Source organism: Lissotriton helveticus, chromosome 6 (assembly GCF_964261635.1).
Source record: "Lissotriton helveticus chromosome 6, aLisHel1.1, whole genome shotgun sequence".
NCBI classification, from domain to species: Eukaryota; Metazoa; Chordata; class Amphibia; order Caudata; family Salamandridae; genus Lissotriton; species Lissotriton helveticus.
In genome coordinates, this window is record NC_136067.1 from 811,857,574 (window position 1) to 811,878,229 (window position 20,656).

The 20,656-nt window shown below is 46.0% G+C and overlaps 1 long non-coding RNA gene across 2 annotated transcripts in view; it reads left to right on the forward strand.

The window, feature by feature from the left end:
- Window positions 1-793: 793 nt before the first annotated feature.
- LOC144761543 (uncharacterized) overlaps window positions 794-20,656 on the forward strand; it is a 174,062-nt gene continuing 154,199 nt past the window's right edge. The window contains exon 1 of one of the 2 annotated variants that reach the window (XR_013595777.1): window positions 794-916. This is a non-coding gene — a long non-coding RNA (uncharacterized LOC144761543). Of the gene's footprint in view, window positions 917-6,842; window positions 6,963-20,656 lie in introns of those variants that run through there. The other variant, XR_013595778.1, reaches the window with a different exon arrangement.

Genomic DNA, 20,656 nt, shown 5'->3' on the forward strand with positions numbered 1-20,656 from the left:
ACTAGAACCCTAAGCTACAGCTATCAGGAAATCTCATATGGTACACAAAATGGACACTAGTGTAAGTACAGCCAAAGCATTCTTGTATGCTGCTAACATTTTATTGGCATTTACCCACCCAGACATCTCTTACCCTCTGTGATGTCTATCATTGAAACCTTTTTGCATTTTCCTGGTTCTATGATTAGCTGTAATACATGTGACATTGTTCTGATGTCCAGGGCAATGACCAGGGCGAGGCTCTAGACTTTTATACAAAATAGAACTAGCTATTGATATTAATAGAGGGTTGGTATAAATGGGGGGTAGATAACCTAAAACCTCAGATAAACCTCACTAGATATGACGGTTTGAATTGGACCCACCTTGCTCTCACAATGGGCAGAATGCAAACTATGAAAATGACAATTGTGTGTCTGTTTAATCATGTCTTCATCGCATTACCACTCAAGATCCCCAAAAGATATTAACTGAGACTGAAAGTATCTAAACTATGGGAACATACTATGACTGATTGCCTCACATGCAGGTTTATATCTTGGTTTTCAATTTATTACAATTGTCATGAAATCTGCAGCACACAAAGGAGGTGCATTTATATGTATCTTTGAAACGAAAATGGTGAGTGATAAAGATAATCCTACACTTAGGTGCATGAAAAGCTATCTGTCAGGATCTAGACAGGTTTGCGCCTGCTTGAACTACAACTCCCATGGGCAGAGGGCTTAGAACTACGGTTCCCATGATCCTTTGCACATCGGGATATAGCAGGGCAAGAACCAGGAAATAGTGCTCATGATTTTGGATGTGTTTGGAAGGAGCCTGCCGGTTCCTCTTTCTCCGTTGTACCAGTGGCGCTCACCTTTCGATGCAACTCTGAGAAGTTCTGTATTACAGCGCTGTGGTGAACAGAAGGGTATAGTTTTGAGCGCTTGCGCTCTTGTTTGTTTGTTCACTGGCCTTTTGACTGGAAGCTTAATTTAAACGTGCCACCTTTGAAGAGCCTCGCGGCTGCGAGGCAATTACTCTGTGTTAATTTTCGAACTTCGACGGGAGTTTATATATGCCTTTTCTCAATCTCCGGCTGGGGATTGTATTTCACTATTCAAGTGACGGATAGCAGGGGGGGGGGGGAGTTTTTCCGCTATGCCGGCATGAAAGGATAATTCATCTGGATTCTGGCTCGCTATTGTTTGTGGATTACAAATGCTAAAGCGGATGCTGGTAGTGTTGTTTAACTACAGCATGCCGTGTTTAGATGCTTACTGGATCTAGAGAGGATATCTGGAACCTGGTTTTGAATTCTCTAACAGAGGAGGAGTCTGATGCAGTGCAATTGAGATACTTTATAATTGCTATACATGTGCAAAGAACTGCTCAATATAGTTTACGTTTTCCTTTGGAGTGTTCCCAATTTAAGAGTTAGCTTCTTTTCTCACAGGGTATGTGTATAGTTGCCCCATTACATAGGAAGATCTTTGTTTGTGGTGGCATTATTAATTTACGTGCTTCTTGTGTTGTACAGGGGGACAGGAGTGATATATGAAGATACTACATATGAAGAGGCACATGCTGTATTTGTACAAGGTGAATCAGATTGTGCATTATTAGCGAGAATGTAATGAGAGTAGCGTTTATACCATTATTAATTCTTTGTGCATTTCTGTTGCAGCTTCTTTTCCCCTGCTGTCCCTCCCTTCTCTTCTTTCCTTTTGGGTTTTTTCCCCTTTTGGGGTTTTTCCCTCACCGTATCCCCTAAACACCCTGTGTATTACGTTCATGGTATTTGGGAGGTCCGGAGGTGGAGCATTTCTGCTACATACGGATCCTGCGGAGTGCGACTGTGTCAGAATCACGAGCCCAAGAATTTCACTCTGCCTGATCCGTGTGTAGGAGGAATGGCGTCCATGGAGGATGTGTTGCATGCTCTGGTGTTGGTGCAGCAGGAGTTGGCTGCTTCTAAGGCCGAGACAGCTGCTCTCAGGGAGAAGGTGGAAAGGTTGGGGAGTAACCCTTTTAATGCTTCTGCCCCGGCCTCTTCAGTACAGCTTACAGTCCCTCCTCCCATCCCTTTGGCCAACCCAGAAAGGTTCTCAGGAGATCCTCGGAAGGTGCAGGTGTTCCTGACCCAGATCCTTATGCACTTTTCATGTAAGCCTTCTTCCTTCCCTACGAACCATTCTAGGGTGGCGTTCACTATTTCCTATTTAGTGGGGGATGCCGCTAACTGGGCCGTACCTTTAGTGAAACGCGATGACCCTATCTTGTCCGATTGGTCAGCATTCAGAACTGAATTCGAGAGGGTTTTTGATCGGAGGGCTACGTCTTGTAGTGCAGACCGAGAACTACTTGAATTACTCCAAGGCAAGGGAGATTTGGTTCCATATTTGACCACATTTAACAGGTTGGTGGCCGAAGCTGAGTGGCCAGAGGAAAAAAGGATGTCCTTTTTTATTTGGGACTAAAAGAGGAGTTAAAAGACGTGGTGGCACAGGTGGATCCACAGCCCACCACTTATGTGGATATGGTGAATTTGGCATTGAGGTTGGATAGCCGCTTAACAGAGAGAGGAGGTAGTAGAAGACGTTGGGACAAAGGTATTCACTGTTACGAACGAAACCCTCGTAGGAGTGCAGGAGGAGCAGAATCTGCTCCTGAGCCGATGGAGATAGGAGCTCTTAGGGCACCGTTGTCAAGAGAGGAAAGGGAGAGTAGGAGAGTACAGGGCCTGTGCATGTACTGTGGGAAGAAGGGGCACTACGTTAGAGAGTGCCCCTCCAAACCCAAGACTTCGGGTGGCTTTAACAGGTTTAAGAAGGTGGCGGTATCTTCAAACATGTTAGATACCTCAGCAAGGGAAGAAAATAAACCCAGGGCTGAGGGGGGACAGGAATGGAAACTCACCTCGTTGTCCTCCGCCGGACCAGAAGAAACTGAAGTGCATCTTGTGATAGTTATGACTATTGAAAGTGATGATGTGCCACATCAAGTCATGGTGATGTTGGACTCTGGAGCCACTGGCAACTTTATTGATGACGGTTTAGTGACACGTTTAGCGTTGCCTCGTATTCCCAGAGAGAATCCTGAAGATGTTTTGGCGGTTGATGGGCAGCCACTAACATCAGGTCAGATAACAGAAAGGACTAGTGAATTAGGATTGTCAATGGAGTTGCAGGGGTATGTGCAAACAGAGAAACTGACGTTAAACATCATAGCAGCTCCTCAATATGAGGTCATCCTAGGCATGCCTTGGTTACACAGACACAATCCTGTGGTGGATTGGAAAACGAAGACCTTTCAATTCACACCCGAAAGTTGTCAGGATGTTAATGTTAATGTTAATGTTAATGTTATGGTGATTTGTATAGCGCACGGCTGCCTCAGCCAAGGGGCGTCCCGGCGCTGTGAACAAACAGTTTACAGAAGAAGAGAGGCGCAGAAATGGAGCAGTTAGAGAAGAGATGAGTTATAAAATGGAAAAGTTATTGAAAAAGATGGGTTTTGACAGCCTTTCTGAAGGCTAAGAGATCCTGTATCCCACGGATAGCTTCAGGCAGGCTATTCCATAACTTGGCCGCCAGGAAGCTAAAGGAACGGCCGCCCACTCTGGCCAGTCTGGTGCGGGGAATGATTGCAAGATGCTGCCCCTCTGAACGGAGCGATCTTCTAGGGATGTATTCTGACAAAAGCGGGCAAAGCATTGGGGGAGAGGAGGTTTTAAGAATTTTAAAAGCTAGGCACAATGCCTAGGATCATTTAGTTCCATGTGTTCCAGCTCATGTGGCGGGGTTAGCAACCCCGTTTATGGCTGCTACCGCGGCAGAAACAAATGTTCAATTACCTTTTGAGTACAGGGCTTACAGCGATGTGTTCAGTGAACGTAAAGCAGAGTCTTTACCCCCTCACCGGGAATATGACTGTTGTATAGATCTGGTGGAGGGGGCTACAATACCCACATGTAGGGTGTACGCGTTGTCTGTGCCCGAAACCACCCACCTGAGAGACTATCTAGATCACTATGTGCGGTTGGGGTTCATTAGACCTTCCCGCTCTCCAGCAGCGTCTCCCCTGTTTTTCATCGCAAAGGCTAATGGGGAATTGAGAGCATGTGTTGATTATCGCGTTTTAAATAAGAACACTATACGCAATCGTTACCCTCTTCCTCTCATTTCAGTCTTGCTTGACCAGGTGAGAGAGGCCAATATTTACACCCGTTTGGACTTACGTGGGGCTTATCACCTGGTCAGAGTAAGAGAGGGGGATGAGTGGAAAACTGCGTTCAAAACGAGATTCGGTCTTTATGAATATTTGGTGATGCCTTTTGGGCTTTGTAATGCCCCGGCGGCGTTCCAATTTTTCATAAATGACGTCCTGAAAGAATATGTGGATAGGTTTGTAGTAATGTACAATGACGACATCCTGATCTATTCACATGATGTTACATGCCACAAAGCTCAAGTATGCCAAGTTCTGGACAAACTGAGAGAACACAGTTTGTATGTGAAATTGACCAAATGTGAATTTGGGGTGCAGGAAGTGGAGTGCCTGGGTGTAAATCTTAGTCCTCATGGCCTCCAGATGTCAGAGCGTAAGGTACGGGCTGTCCAGGAATGGCCAGTCCCAAGAAATGTGAAAGAAGTGCAGAGTTTTTTAGGCTTTGCGAATTATTATCGCCGGTTCATTCTGCACTTCTCACAGACGGCGGTTCCCATCACAAGGCTGTTACGAAAGGGAAGACTGTTTGTATGGACTCCTGAAGCCGACAAAGCATTCCAGGCCTTGAAAAGAGCTTTTACCACTGCCCCGGTGTTGGCACACCCGGTGCTGGAAAAACCGTTCATAGTAGAAGCCGATGCTTCTGATGTAGCCATAGGGGCAATCCTATCCCAGCGGGACTCTGATAACGGTCAGCTACATCCTGTTGCTTATCTGTCTAAGAAATTGACCCCGGCGGAGGCTAACTACACCATAGCAGAGAAAGAGTTACTGGCTATCAAACGAGCATTCCAAGAATGGAGACCTTACCTTTGGGGGTCTAGTCACGCGGTGACAGTATACTCTGACCATCAGGACCTTCAGTATATGTCCTCAGCAAGACACCTAACGCAGAGACAGATGAGGTGGATGCTGTTCTTTTCTGAATACAATTTCGTGGTAACGTTTCGTCCTGGTGTAGAGAACAGGAAAGCTGATGCTCTGTCCCGGCAGGAGACAGGTACAGAACCAGCTGAGGAAGTACGGCATTCCATAATCTCCCCTACCAAGGTAGTGTGTGAGGTTCGCGCTGAGAAGTTCTTGGGAGACATTAGGAGTTCAAGAACTTTGGGTTCATGGGAGAGATGGGCTGCTATGAAACCAGGCAGAAGGGTGAGACAGGGGTTGCCTTTTCAGGGTGACTGTCTGTTTTTACCAACTGAGGAATTGAGGAAAAAAGCCTTCGTTTGGTGTCATGTAATTCCATCAGCAGGACATCCAGGGGTTACCAAAACTGAGCGACTGCTTAGAAGACATTTCTGGTGGGAGTCTTTGGTTTTGGATGTCGCCAAATGGGTAGGGAAGTGCGAAACCTGCGCCAGAGCAAAGGGCGAGAACACCAAACGGAAGGGTCTTTTGATGCCTATGCCCACCCCTGATCGCCCCTGGCAGAACATAAGTCTGGATTTTATAACAGGCCTACCTTTGGATCAGGGCAAATCAGCCGTGTTGGTGGTGGTGGATAATCTGACAAAGATGGGACACTTTATACCTTGTGTAAACCTCCCTACGGCAGGTCAGACCGCTCAATTGTTGGCCTCGCAGGTCATACGGTTACACGGCATTCCACGGGTGATCGTGTCAGACAGGGGACCGCAGTTTATTGCTTGTTTTTGGCGAATGTGGTGTAAGGCATTGGGCATAGAATCGGCGCTCTCTACTAGCTTCCATCCGCAAACGGATGGTCAAACGGAACGTCTGAACCAGACTCTGAAGAAGTACCTACGCTGCTATTCTGAGGCAGCTCATGAATCCTGGGTGGACTTGCTGTGGATGGCTGAGTTGTCATATAATAACACATGGCACAGTTCGACCGGTATGTCACCTTTCAAGGCTAACTTTGGTTATGACGCTGACACCTTGCCTATTACCATCCCTGCTGAGTTGGCCGATCAACCTACTGTGAGAGAACGTATCATGGCCTTACGAAAGGTGCATAGGGGGGTTCAACAGCATCTTATGAAAGCAAAGGAGGTGTATAAGAAATGGAAGGACAAACATCGGGCACAAGGTCCTCTGTTCCAGGAGGGTGACAGGGTATGGCTCGCAACTAGATACATCCGGTTTAAACTGAGGAGTGTCTTTCATCCTCGGTTCATTGGTCCTTATCCCATAGTGCGTCAAGTAAATCCTGTGGCGTACAAGTTGAAGTTACCTTCATATTCAAGGATACATCCTGTGTTTCATGTACAGTTGTTGAAAAAGACCTATTCTACATGCAGGAAGGCGCCGCCTCCGGTTGTATCCGATGGTGGATTGGAATACGAGGTGAAAGCTATTCGTGACTCTGAACTCCGCAGAGGGGTGCTGTGGTATTTGGTCTCCTGGAAAGGATATGCTGCTGAGGACGACTCTTGGGAGCCTTGGCACCACGTGCATGCCCCCGGTGCGGTTAGGTCTTTCCATGCTCGGTTTCCAGCCAAGCCTGGTCCTAGGAGGCGCATGGGAGGAGGGCGTACTGTCAGGATCTAGACAGGTTTGCGCCTGCCTGAACTACAACTCCCATGGGCAGAGGGCTTAGAACTACGGTTCCCATGATCCTTTGCACATCGGGATATAGCAGGGCAAGAACCAGGAAATAGTGCTCGTGATTTTGGATGTGTTTGGAAGGAGCCTGCCGGTTCCTCTTTCTCCGTTGTACCAGTGGCGCTCACCTTTTGATGCAACTCTGAGAAGTTCTGTATTACAGCGCTGGGGTGAACAGAAGGGTATAGTTTTGAGCGCTTGCGCTCTTGTTTGTTTGTTCACTGGCCTTTTGACTGGAAGCTAAATTTAAACGCGCCCCCTTTGAAGAGCCTCGCGGCTGCGAGGCAATTACTCTGTGTTAATTTTCGAACTTCGACGGGAGTTTATATATGCCTTTTCTCAATCTCCGGCTGGGGATTGTATTTCACTATTCAAGTGACGGATAGCAGGGGGGGGAGTTTCTCCGCTATGCCGGCATGAAAGGATAATTCATCTGGATTCTGGCTCGCTATTGTTTGTGGATTACAAATGCTAAAGCGGATGCTGGTAGTGTTGTTTAACTACAGCATGCCGTGTTTAGATGCTTACTGGATCTAGAGAGGATATCTGGAACCTGGTTTTGAATTCTCTAACAGAGGAGGAGTCTGATGCAGTGCAATTGAGATACTTTATGATTGCTATACATGTGCAAAGAACTGCTCAATATAGTTTACGTTTTCCTTTGGAGTGTTCCCAATTTAAGAGTTAGCTTCTTTTCTCACAGGGTATGTGTATAGTCGCCCCATTGCATAGGAAGATCTTTGTTTGTGGTGGCACTATTCATTTACGTGCTTCTTGTGTTGTACAGGGGGACGGGAGTGATATATGAAGATACTACATATGAAGAGGCACATGCTGTATTTGTACAAGGTGAATCACATTGTGCATTATTAGCGAGAATGTAATGAGAGTAGCGTTTATACCATTATTAATTCTTTGTGCATTTCTGTTGCAGCTTCTTTTCCCCTGCTGTCCCTCCCTTCTCTTCTTTCCTTTTGGTTTTTTTCCCCTTTTGGGGTTTTCCCCTCACCGTATCCCCTAAACACCCTGTGTATTACGTTCAGGGTGTTTGGGAGGTCCGGAGGTGGAGCATTTCTGCTGCATACGGATCCTGTGGAGTGCGACCATGTCAGAATCACGAGGCCAAGAATTTCACTCTGCCTGATCCGTGTGTAGGAGGAATGGCGTCCATGGAGGATGTGTTGCATGCTCTGGTGTTGGTGCAGCAGGAGTTGGCTGCTTATAAGGCCGAGACAGCTGCTCTGAGGGAGAAGGTGGAAAGGTTGGGGAGTAACCCTTTTAATGCTTCTGCCCCGGCCTCTTCAGTACAGGTTACAGTCCCTCCTCCCATCCCTTTGGCCAACCCAGAAAGGTTCTCAGGAGATCCTCGAAGGTGCAGGTGTTCCTGACCCAGATCCTTATGCACTTTTCATGTAAGCCTTCTTCCTTCCCTACGAACCATTCTAGGGTGGCGTTCACTATTTCCTATTTAGTGGGGGATGCCGCTAACTGGGCCGTACCTTTAGTGAAACGCGATGACCCTATCTTGTCCGATTGGTCAGCATTCAGAACTGAATTCGAGAGGGTTTTTGATCGGAGGGCTACGTCTTGTAGTGCAGACCGAGAGCTACTTGCATTACGCCAAGGCAAGGGAGATTTGGTTCCATATTTGACCACATTTAACAGGTTGGTGGCCGAAGCTGAGTGGCCAGAGGAAAAAAGGATGTCCCTTTTTTATTTGGGACTAAAAGAGGAGTTGAAAGACGTGGTGGCACAGGTGGATCCACAGCCCACCACTTATGTGGATATGGTGAATTTGGCATTGAGGTTGGATAGCCGCTTAACAGAGAGAGGGGGTAGTAGAAGACGTTGGGACAAAGGTATTCACTGTTACGAACGAAACCCTCGTAGGAGTCCAGGAGGAGCAGAATCAGCTCCTGAGCCGATGGAGATAGGAGCTCTTAGGGCACCGTTGTCAAGAGAGGAAAGGGAGTGTAGGAGAGTACAGGGCCTGTGCATGTACTGTGGGAAGAAGGGGCACTACGTTAGAGAGTGCCCCTCCAAACCCAAGACTTTGGGTGGCTTTAACAGGTTTAAGAAGGTGGCGGTATCTTCAAACATGTTAGATACCTCAGCAAGGGAAGAAAATAAACCCAGGGCTGAGGGGGGACAGGAATGGAAACTCACCTCGTTGTCCCCAATTTAAGAGTTAGCTTCTTTTCTCACAGGGTATGTGTATAGTCGCCCCATTACATAGGAAGATCTTTGTTTGTGGTGGCATTATTCATTTACGTGCTTCTTGTGTTGTACAGGGGGACAGGAGTGATATATGAAGATACTACATATGAAGAGGCACATGCTGTATTTGTACAAGGTGAATCAGATTGTGCATTATTAGCGAGAATGTAATGAGAGTAGCGTTTATACCATTATTAATTCTCTGTGCATTTCTGTTGCAGCTTCTTTTCCCCTGCTGTCCCTCCCTTCTCTTCTTTCCTTTTGGGTTTTTCCCCTTTTGGGGTTTTTCCCTCACCGTATCCCCTAAACACCCTGTGTATTACGTTCAGGGTGTTTGGGAGGTCCGGAGGTGGAGCATTTCTGCTGCATACGGATCCTGCGGAGTGCGACCGTGTCACTATCCATTCTCTTCTTAGGCTAAACCCCAAGTTACATAAGAGGGTACAAACATGGCATAATGTAGGTATTCAGACAGGAGGCTGTATGGACACAATAAACCATTCAGTGACATACAATTACAATACAACATACCAGCAAAAGACTACAGGAAACATTGGTAGTTGGCGCATTGTCTCTGGATCGTACTAGGAACAACTCAGTGTTTTACGTCATTCCCCTATAGTGCAATATTTGAGGATCTGGGGCACCTACAGGGGGTAGTTTCTGACCTATATAGAGCTATTATTTCCAATGTATATCCTTCACAGGTTCAGAATGCTGCTAGGCTTTACAGGCAGACTCTACTTGAAAAACAATGTTACCCAGAAGACCTGACCCTATTATTACATTACCATAACAGTGTGCTCCCAGAATCAAAATTGAAAGTCCTGTATTTCAAGATTTTATATGATATGATTGGAACGGGACACCCCCTTGAGTTGATGAGGGTGGTTTAGCTTGGGCACTAGTTATTGAAGATGTGGCATGTATAATTGTAATACTTATCACATCCTATGGGACTGCTAGAGGCTGCAATCATACTGGGGTGCAGTTTAGACAGAGTTGTGAATACTTAAAAACATTGCTTTCTAGCCCTCCTCACTTTTGGCTGTCTCCCAAGATGCCTCAGATATTGTTGGCATGAGAGGACACACCCACAGATGAATAGCCACCTCTCTAGCAGCAGCAAAGTTATGTATACTCAGACACTGGCATCAAGTGGCTTTCCCACATGTGAAGAATGGATAACTGAATTGTGTTAGAGATGAGGATTGCAAAAAGATTGCTTACAAATAAATGATTAATTAGAGATATTCAACGCAACATGGAGTGATTTTCTTGCAATGTGAAGGAATGTTACTATTAAAGATGGGATAGTCATACGAAAGATACAAGCAACTGGCTCTGAGGTAGGATCACAACCTAGACCAGTCTATAGCACTCATTTACATGCCCCATGAATTAGAATCGGCCAGTTTTTCCATTATCGTTTCCCTAACCTTTTTTTGGTACGCCTCTGTTGGACCTGGCCCTTTTTGCAGGGTCACACTCAGATTGTTACCTTCTGTAGCTGAACCCATTTTTGTTGCCATTACTATTCTCTGCACTTCCCTGATGCGGGACTGATACATATGGTGTGAGACTGTCCGAGATTGGGGAACTACGGGGCATCTGTGTGTCAAATATTAAAGGGCATAGCTCCAGTGCGCAACAATGATTTAATGAAATATTGTATTTTGGGGCTGGGACCAAAAGGGAAGAAGGGTAAACCAACTCATAAGTACGCTAATCTTGCGCTTCTATTAGCCAAAAGGAACATTACAACACAATGGAAAGCCAAGAGGGCGCCACTCTTGCAGGACTGGCATGCAGAAATGGTCAAGTGGGGTAGAGCAGTGGGAGCTGAATTACAAAGAGGAGAAAAGAGGGTTACGGAAAACACCGATATCTATGGCTTGGAATGCACTGTTGGAGGAATATAGGGTGAATGACATACAATCGTATTGAGAGGATATAGTTGCACCCACCCAATTCACATACAGTGAGCTGTAATTAACACATATGATGTCAACGTACTTATTACAGTACGGGCTGGAACAACAGTAGAAATTCATATAGAGACACTACGTATACGGGACTGTGGTATGAGCATGTGTATGTATCACAACGGGGTAGTGGTTGCCGAGCACGTGGAGGGAGGGAGGGGTGGTTGAGTTTGCTATGGTAAGTTAGATGTAAAATATCAGACGTATATACTTAATTCTACGATTTTAAAAGGGTGTTTACTGGCAGATTCATGAAAAGTGCGTACGAGTTGTACTGTTGTAAATCGGCTTGCAAGTGTAAACCTGCCATATTGTACGCAAGAAACAATGTACTGTTAATTGAGACTTGTACGAGGTCCTCAGGGACCATGCAGGGACTTGCTGTGCAAGTGATGTAGCCGCATACGATGTATGAAGTACAAATAATATGCCAAAATGATGCCTTCTCTTATATGTGATATTGATTAATAAAATCAATAAAATATGTTTTTAAAAAAACTATTCTGTGCACTTTTTCCTTGCTAACCAGTGGTAAAGTGATTATGGTCCATTCCTAAAACCTAGCACAAGTGGCAACTACCTGATCGATACCTTTAATTTGATTACAAGTCCCTAGTAAAGGGCCAGTAAATTAAATGCTACCAGTGAGCCTGTCACACTCAGTGGGCCACCCACTAAAGCAGGCTTTTAAAACATGCATTTGGCCTGCCACTATAGCCTGTAGTAGAGTTTTAAAATGCCATTTCGACCTGGCAAAATAAATCTTTTGCCAGACCCAATCCTTCCTTTCTAATACTTGTAAGTCAACCCCAAAGGAGGCCCTGAAAGCTCATAGGGCCAGATGCGTTGTATTCAAATAAAGGACATGTTTGCTTACGTTTTTCATCTTCTGGCAGTAAAACACACCTAAAGTAATTTTTCACTGTTGTAAAGCCTATCTCCCCAAATGACTAACAATAGGTTTATTTATTACATTTAATACGTGATAACTTTGGATTGGGGCAGATAGAAACATACTGTTATACTTAAATTAATTATCATTTAAAATCCTCTTCAATGGTAAAGGCAGAGTTTAAGTCACAACTCTGAAAATGTTACTTTTAGAAAGTTTGCTTGTTTTTGTACCAACCATTTGTGCCTTCTGCTGGTGTCCTGGGTCACATGGTTGTAAATGGCTCTGTTGCTGGGGTTTCTGTATTGCTTCCAGACAGTAACGAAGGGGGCTTAGGTGTGGTCGGACTGGCAGTTTGGCTGGGGGAGGAGCTATACTCAGCTCCACTTACACTTTAAAAGGCTTTGCCTCCTACACACACAAAGGAACCTGATACTAGGCCTACCCTGTCTTTCCTCACTCCAGACAGTTTGTAGCCTTGACAGTGTAAGGGGAAGAGCTTTCCTGAAACAGATGTTTGGGTGCAAAAGGGAGTCCCCCCCCATATAAATTGCCACCAGGTATAAATGTTGGACCTCAAGAGTCACTTATCAGAACCCTCCTGGACCAGTGGAAGTCACTGAAGAAGGACTTTCCTACTGGCAGAGGACTGCCCTTATGCTTTAAGGGCTGCCTTAGTGTCTGTGAAGGAAGACTGGACCTGTTTGTCTTTAGCCCAGGCTGTTGAGAATAACTCCAAGAGTCAGTTGACTGACCTCGTGTGTGAGCTCCAGGGACACAACAAGCCTTGGAGTCCTCCCTTCAATTGGTCAGCTGACCTACTGCTCTGGACCTGCCTGAGCCTGCAACTATACCTGCCTGAGCACTGCTGCTGGACTCTACCTGGAGAGAGTCCTGCTCCCCAAGAGTTTCCCCAGCTCCTGGACCCTTGGTTGGCATCAGTGTGTACATCTTCCCGCCTACCTGTAGGGCCACTCAATTCCGACGCAGTGTGCTGCAGCTATGAAACCAACGCTGTGCGTGCCTACTCAACGCAGGTCCTCATATCACAGACCTCACAGTTCCTGGTGCAGCTGGGACGCAACTCGATGAAGGACTCTGCAGCACAGTGCAGTCCCTGATCAGAACTGATGCCAAGCGATGCAAAGCCTCTCAGCAAGGACATAAGGTACAACCTTCAGAGGACTAACCTGGTCACTGTATCTGTGCCCTGTTCCATCACGCTCAGTCATAACTTGCGACATTATCTCGGTCCGGTGTGACCAGATTACCCTATTTGGCTCTTTGTGCTTTTAGGTGCTATTTTTACTTAAAAAGATGAATGTGAATATCACTCATTCTTCTAATTGGATTTTTGTCATTCTGTATCATTTTCTTAACTAAATGTACTGGATTTTTCTAAATAGGTTTGGAATTTTTCTTGGGTTGTGTTTTCACTTTATTACTGTTTTATTATGCATAAATACTTTACACATTGCCTCTAAGTTAAGCTTGACTGCTTTGTGCCTAGCTAGCTACCAGGGGGTTAAACACAGTTTAATCTTCTTACTTTTGTGGTTCACCCCAACAAATTTTGTGGTTGTTGCCTGAGTTGGGTTTCCACCTCCCTCAACCAATTATCCAATTTTTCACACCCTCTTGCATACTTATAATCTATGGTGAATAAAGAGTCCTTTGAAATGTTGTTTGTTTATATCCTCGCAAATGCCTATGTCTGAGCCCATGCCCTTATTTTATAATAAAGTAGGCCCTCAAAGTGGAGGAAAAATGCCTCCTTCTGCACGACTGCTTACTGCTGACGAAATACATACTTAAAGAAAGTGGTTTTGAAGAATTCTTTTCATCCAACCTTTTAGGACAAATATTTTGTTATTAGTAGATTTCTTCAGATTCCCAAAACTATGCCTGAGAATCCCATTTTTGGAGAAATTTTTATTTCTTCATTTTTATTTATATTTTAGAGGGTGTTTCACCTCGCCACTTTTAACTGCCTTCACCTTACCTTACCTCACCTCCTCTTCCCTTTGTTTAATACCAAAATCGTGCCCTACCCCTTTACACTTATATTCTTTTACTACTTCCCCTAGCCCATTTACATTGTCCTCCATTTTAAACACCCTTCTCAGTAACATTCCTCCCTTTTACTCGCTTCTAGTCTTTAACCCTCACTTTCCTTTCTTTAATATGTCCCTATCATCTCACTTTTAAAATTTTACTCTAAGTACTTCCTCCTAACTCATCTATGTTTCCCCATACAATATGTTCTTCCCCTGCAACCTTCCCCTTTTTACTTCCCATTCCTTCCATACATCTTTTATCTTCCCACTTTTCTCCTTTTTAAGTTTACTTTTATTACTTCCCCATAGCCCTTTTCATTTCCTCATCTTATAGCCTCTCCCCTGATACCTTAAACATTTTGCTGACTCTTTCTTTTTTTTTAATACTCAAAGTATTGGGCTATCCTACTTTTCTTTTTTACATTTTTACTGCTCTCCCCACTGCTTTTTGTTTCCCCCATCCAATGCATCCTCCACCTATTACCTTCCCCTTTTTACCTCTTACATGCTTTTACCTCTGCTTCCCTTTCTTTAATATTCATACGTATTCTATCCTCCAGCTTTAATCCTTTTTTAGATTTTACTTTCATTACTTCTCTCCACCCACATATGTTTCCCCATTCAATACATTTCCCCCTGCTACCTTCCCCCATTTAATAGAGGTGGAGAGGTGTGGCTCACTGTGGAGAGGTGTGGCTGGCTGGTTAGAGGTCGCAGACCTGTAAGCAGAGAACGTCCCGGGACCAGGGTTCAATTCCCGACGCGGCAGGGTCTTGGACCAGGGTCAATGGACTCGATTATTCTCGCCTCAGTGCCTACTCTGACCAGGGAACACACTCGGTAACTCTGGGCATTAAGCTTGCCTCATCTCTACAACGGCCCCCCACAGACGCTGGGGATGCCTGGTTTCACCCTGGAGATACCCAGAAAGGGACCATCTCACAGGGAAAACCAGGACGGGTTCCCCAGCGGTCTACAGCGCCAGGACACTCGGGTGGAGGAACAGTGCGCTTTACAAGTATCCAACATTTACATTTAATACCCTTACTTTTCCTTAAGACCATGCATGTTGTAACCTGTCACTTTACTCCTTCTTTTCCTTTTAGTATTTTGCCACCCCATTTACATTTCCACATCCAGAAATCCCTCCCCTTTACTTCCTTCTATTCTTTCATATTCCTTTCCCTTTATTAAATGCCCATGTGTCTTCTACTCTCCTGCTTTACTCTTTTTTTAAAGATTATTTCACCACACCCAATCTACGTTTTACACCATGTTAAACACTGCCCTTTCTTACCTTTTTAACTTTATCTGGAAGACATATGCCTTTTCCATGAAAGCATACTATTTTTGTGGAAAATGTATTTTGTCATTTTGTTACTTCTGTAGCCTGTAGTTTAGTCATCCTGATTTTGTCAGGATGGCTTTCCTCACATTTGGAAATCATCAAATTAACGATGGAAAAGTGACTATTTGCACTGTAATGAAACTGAAGTGTGAAAGGGTAAGGCTCGATCAGTATACAAAAGGAAAACATTTTTGATAAGTAGATGCATAATGGTCATATATTACACATTGTAAGATATTGAAGTGTAGGATCAAAATTAATCATTAAAATTCCAATGTTAATTTTTTGAGTGTTTAAATTAGCATATCTACTAGGCCTGCATTGTTTTTCGTTTACAGCTGAAGACAACATGGCTTTTAAAAGTGCAAGGAACATTTTGTGTGTGCATTTTTTATCTCTACAATGCCTTTCTTTCATAAAATATTGGTAATGGGATCTGTACTGGGATGCTGTGTTGAACCAAAATGTAATTTATTTTGAAACATTCTCTGAAGCTGTGTTCTAATTGTACTCTTTATTGCAAAAAGTCAAATAATTTTCCTGTTCCTGCAGATGACACTGTAGGGTCCATGTATGTAATACGTGCAAAGATGTAACACCGTTCTCTTGTTTTTCGGTTAAGGGTTAGCATTCATTATGCATTCTGAAGGTGCCTCTAGCAATGTTGAAGTTAATGTAGCATGTGTTTATGAAAATCCATTGGTTGTTGTCATTATTACTTCATTTCACAACATATCTCAGCGTGACTTTCACTGTTTGAAAACCTATAAGAAGTGCCTTTTTTTAGGATATATGCTAGAGCTTTTTGCCTATTCTCCAGAGGCAGATCCACGGCCGGACTGGCCATAGCGAGCTCCGGGCAATCCCCCGGTGCGCCGCACGGGTGGGGCCGGTTTTGGGGGCCGTTTTTGTTAATGGGCCATTTTTGCAGCATCAAAATCGGCCGAAATCCGGCACCGGCACAGAGCTCGGCGGCACCTCCAACTCCCCCGAGTGGGGAGGAGGGGGTGGGGGGGCGGCCGAGTACTTTGCCGGGGCCAGTCGTAGTTCCCAGTCTGGCCCTGGGCAGATCTCATGTTGGTCCTCTTCCTGACTCTATACTTTTATTTTCCTTTTGACATATGAAATAAATAGACGCTGAATTCACTAAACAATTTCCCTTTTTCCTTTCTGTAATTATAAGTTTCCTTCATTTTCCTTGTGCCCTAGTACTTCCAAACGTCCCGTTAATAATTTGTTAGTACAAAACGATAACAGATGTTATTGGCAAACTCAGCAAATTTTATACAAAATCTCAATGAAATTGGAATCGGAAGATAAATATTATGGTTTTCTGCTGAAAAGGTGTGTGGCGAAATGTCAGATTATAGGTCTTGTGAAGCCATAATAGTCTAGCTGCATATGAACTAAGCAGGGTAGTGTTGTTAATTTCTCTGTATGGTAAATAGATATGCTGACTCAGAGATTGATTGCCCCTGGTCGAGACCCTATCTTGATTTTGGTACAGCCGGAATCCTATCTGGATTTTTCCCTTACCAATCCTTAGAATCCACGGTCGACTAGATCTTTTTTGTCTGCTAAGAAGTGTAAAGGGAAGATTACCAAATACATAACTCACAAACATTTTACAATTGACCAAACCAATCCAATTTCAAGGAACCACTGACTAAGAAATACAACTTTAAAAGGTTTATTACAAAATCAAAAATAAATGAACATACAAACACCTCAGCAAGAGGTTTAAGAAATAGACGGGCACTAATACAAACATAATCCGACGCAAGAGTCTCAGACGACTCAAGATGAAGAGTAATGTGACTTCCAAGAGCATCAGGCATACGATGACAGTTCCTGCGTGGAGCCTTGACTGCATTTACTCAAAGGAAAAAAAAGTTAGTCTGTCCCTACTCTACTCTAAGGTGACATCCCTACTTAGCATCCCTTCCAGGCAAGAGAAATGGTGTCAGCAGTGAAGGCTTCGTAAGAAGCACACTCACTTTCTTCAGGTAAGTATCCTAAGCTACCAAGCTTGTTCTAAGATGCTCCTTCCTGCTTCCCCCTCCTCGGACTCTACTATTCTGTTCTCATCTCTGTTCTGCCTGCTCCAAGACTAACCTCCACCCTCGTGGTACTGTCCCTAATACAAAATCCCCAAAACAGTAGACACGCCTTAAACACACCCTCTTTAGGCAGGTGCTTGCTCCTGGATTTTTCCACAAGTCTCCAAGTCCGTCCAAAAACCGTTGCTGTGTCCTTGGGTCCCAGGTGTAGTGTCCTACTACAAATAACACACGGACGCGGTGGTATCCATTCAACCCCTTTATTCTCTGCGTCTACTTCGTTCCCCGTCCCTACTCTAACTGCCCTTTCCTGTCCTGTCCCCTCCTCTTCCCCTCTGCCCACCTAGCTCCGCCCACCCCAGCTACTGGACTGCTAACTTCGTTACATCTCCCCCTTTCTTAATAAAGTAACAAATGAAATAGAGATTAGTCCATCTCTGCAATCAGTCTCTTGGGAGGCCGCACGTGACGGCGGGGTCTCGCTGGTGTGGACACGACACCTTCAGGTGAGGGTTCTTCTATAGGTGAAAGTCCGGTGTTGGGTGCGACAGTCTCAGGGTTGTCCCGGCTTTCAGGTGTGGGGACCACAGGTGTACTTTCATGGACGTCAGGAGAGCACTTCTTGAAATGAGAAGCGTTGCGGGTGACTCTTCGTGTCTCTGATTCTGCTGTCACCATGGTGCCCTTTTGTTGGGTAATTGTTAGGGGCTCATCCTTGAAACGACAATCAGTCTTTTGGCGTTGTTCCTGTTTGACAACAACTCTGTCGCCTTCCTTCAGGGAGGGGGATCGGGCCCTTCGCTTGCGGTCCGCTTACTCTTTCATCTTGTCTTTGCGGTGCCGATCTGTTATGGCCATTTCTCGGTGTTGTTGATCCGACGGAGGTTTTCTCAGTGCTCCGTCCCATGTGGGGATCCGATTCCTCATTGTCCTCCCGAGCATGAGAGTCGCAGGGCATTGGCCCGTTGTAGAGTGGGGAGTGGTCCTGTAGGCACTAAGGACCTCGTTCAGTGCTGACTGAAGATCTTTCTTTTCGGCCGTGGCTTGCTGGAATGTTCTCTTAATGGTGGACATGAATCTCTCCACAGTGCCGTTGGCCTGAGGCCAGAGTGGCGTGACTTTGCGATGTTGAAAGTCCATGTGTTTCGCGAAGTCGCTGAATTCATGACTATTGAATGGGGGCCCGTTGTCCGTCTTGATGACCCTGGGAACACCCCAAGTCGCGAAGACTTCTTCAAGCACCTTGAGGGTGCAGGCGGCACTGGTGGATGATATGAACTGGGCCACTGGGAACCTGGAGTATTCATCCAGGATGACGACTACATACTTCCCGGATTGCAGGGGGCCATAAAAGTCCATGGCAACTTCTTGCCATACCCCATCAGGCAATGGGGTCATCTGTAGGGGTGCAGGTGGATTACTGTGGCTGGTCAGTTGACATGGGTGGCAGTCTTTCAATGTGTCCTCAACCATCTGGTCGAGGGCTGGGAACCAGACACGTTCTCTCAGTGCTCTTTTGGTGGAGACGACTCCTCGATGGCCTTCGTGGGCCAAGTCGATTACTCCTTGTCTCAGTGTCGCTGGTATAACTAGTCTGTGGTCTCTGAGGAGGAGGTCGTCACCGGTTACAGAGAGTTCGTCGGAGACATGTCGGAAGGCTTGGAGTTCTTTCTTGACAGCAGGGCTTTCCTCTTCCTCCTGCGGGTGGTACCTCCATCTGTTGGTTCGGGTACGCTTTATTACTGCTTGTAGGATGCTGTCTTGACTGGTCGCTTCCCGAATGGCGTGCATGGGGATGGCTGGTGGACGAGCATGATTAGCCACAAAGTGAATGTATTCTTCCGCAATGGAGGGCGCAGTCTCTGATGAGTCTCGGGGGTGGCGAGACATATAGTCAGCTGGATTCTCATCCTTCCCCGGTTTGTGAATGATCGAGAACGTGTACTCTTGCAGCCGCAAGCCCCATCTTTCGATCCTGGGGGGCATCTTGCACTTGGGATTCCCATATATCGTGACAAGTGCCTGATGGTCGGTTATGAGTGTGAAGTGTTTCCCATATATGAAGATGTGGAAGTGTTCGCACGCCCACACGACGGCCAGGCTCTCCTTCTCCGGTTGGGAGTATCGTCTCTCAGGGTCTGTTAGGCTCCGACTGGCATAGGCGATGATCCTCCTCTGATCCGACTCATGGTCGTACTGTGCCAGGATGGCCCCTAAGCCCACGGGGCTCGCGTCCACGGTGATTTCTGTTTTCCTCTTGGGATTGAAATAGGAGAGGCACTTGGCTGATTCCACGGCGCGTTTGATGTCCTTGAAGGCACGCTCACACTCCGGGGTCCACACAAATTGCGCGCCAGCTTTCGTGAGGAGCCTCAGTGGGTGACTTACGGTGGCGTAATCACGAATGTAGCGGGCGCAGTAGCTGGCCATCCCAAGAAAGGAACGCAGGTCGTTGACGTCCGCCGGACTCTTGGTGTTGTTGAGCGTGGCGATCTTGTCCGGGTCTGGTTTCATGCCACTCGCTGAGAAGATGTGCCCGAAGAATTTCAGGGTCGACTGATGAAATTCACATTTGTCCTTGTTGAGGGTTAACCCAGCTTCCATCAGAGCGAGGCAGACACGATCGAGGGCGGTGTCATGCTCCTGCGTGTCTGAACCGTAGACCAAGATATCATCGCTGTAATTAAGGGCGTTAGGGATGTGGTGGATGACGAGACGTATGGCCTCCTGGAAGATCTCGGCGGCTGATGAAACGCCAAAACTGAGACGTTTGTAGCGGAAAAGACCAATATGGGTGGCAAACGTCGTGATGGGGCGAGAGCTGTCGTCTAGCTCGAGCTGATGGTAGCCCTTGTTCAGGTCCAGTTTAGAGAACACGGTTGCCCCGTTGAGGGCCGTGATCATGTCGCTCAGGAGTGGGCCTGGGTGTCTCTCCCTCTCAATAGCCGTGTTCGGCAGACGCATGTCCACACAGAGACGGACTTTGTTTTGGGACCCTTTCTTGGGGACGATAACCACCGGGGACACCCATGGAGTGGGGCCCGCAGTGTGCTCAATGATGTCGGCGTCCAGAAGTTCCTGCAGTTCACATTCAACCGCGGATTGCAAGTGAAATGGCACTTTTCGCGGGTGTTGAGCCACCGGTTTGATTTGCTCGTTGATATGCAGATGGATCTGACGGCCTTTCAGTTTCCCCAGACCTCGGAAGAGGGAAGGGAATTTTCCAGCGCAGTCCGAAATGTCATGGACGTTGACGAGGATGTGCACCAACTGAAGACGTTCAGCCGTGGGGAGGCTCAGCAGACAGTCAGCCTCAG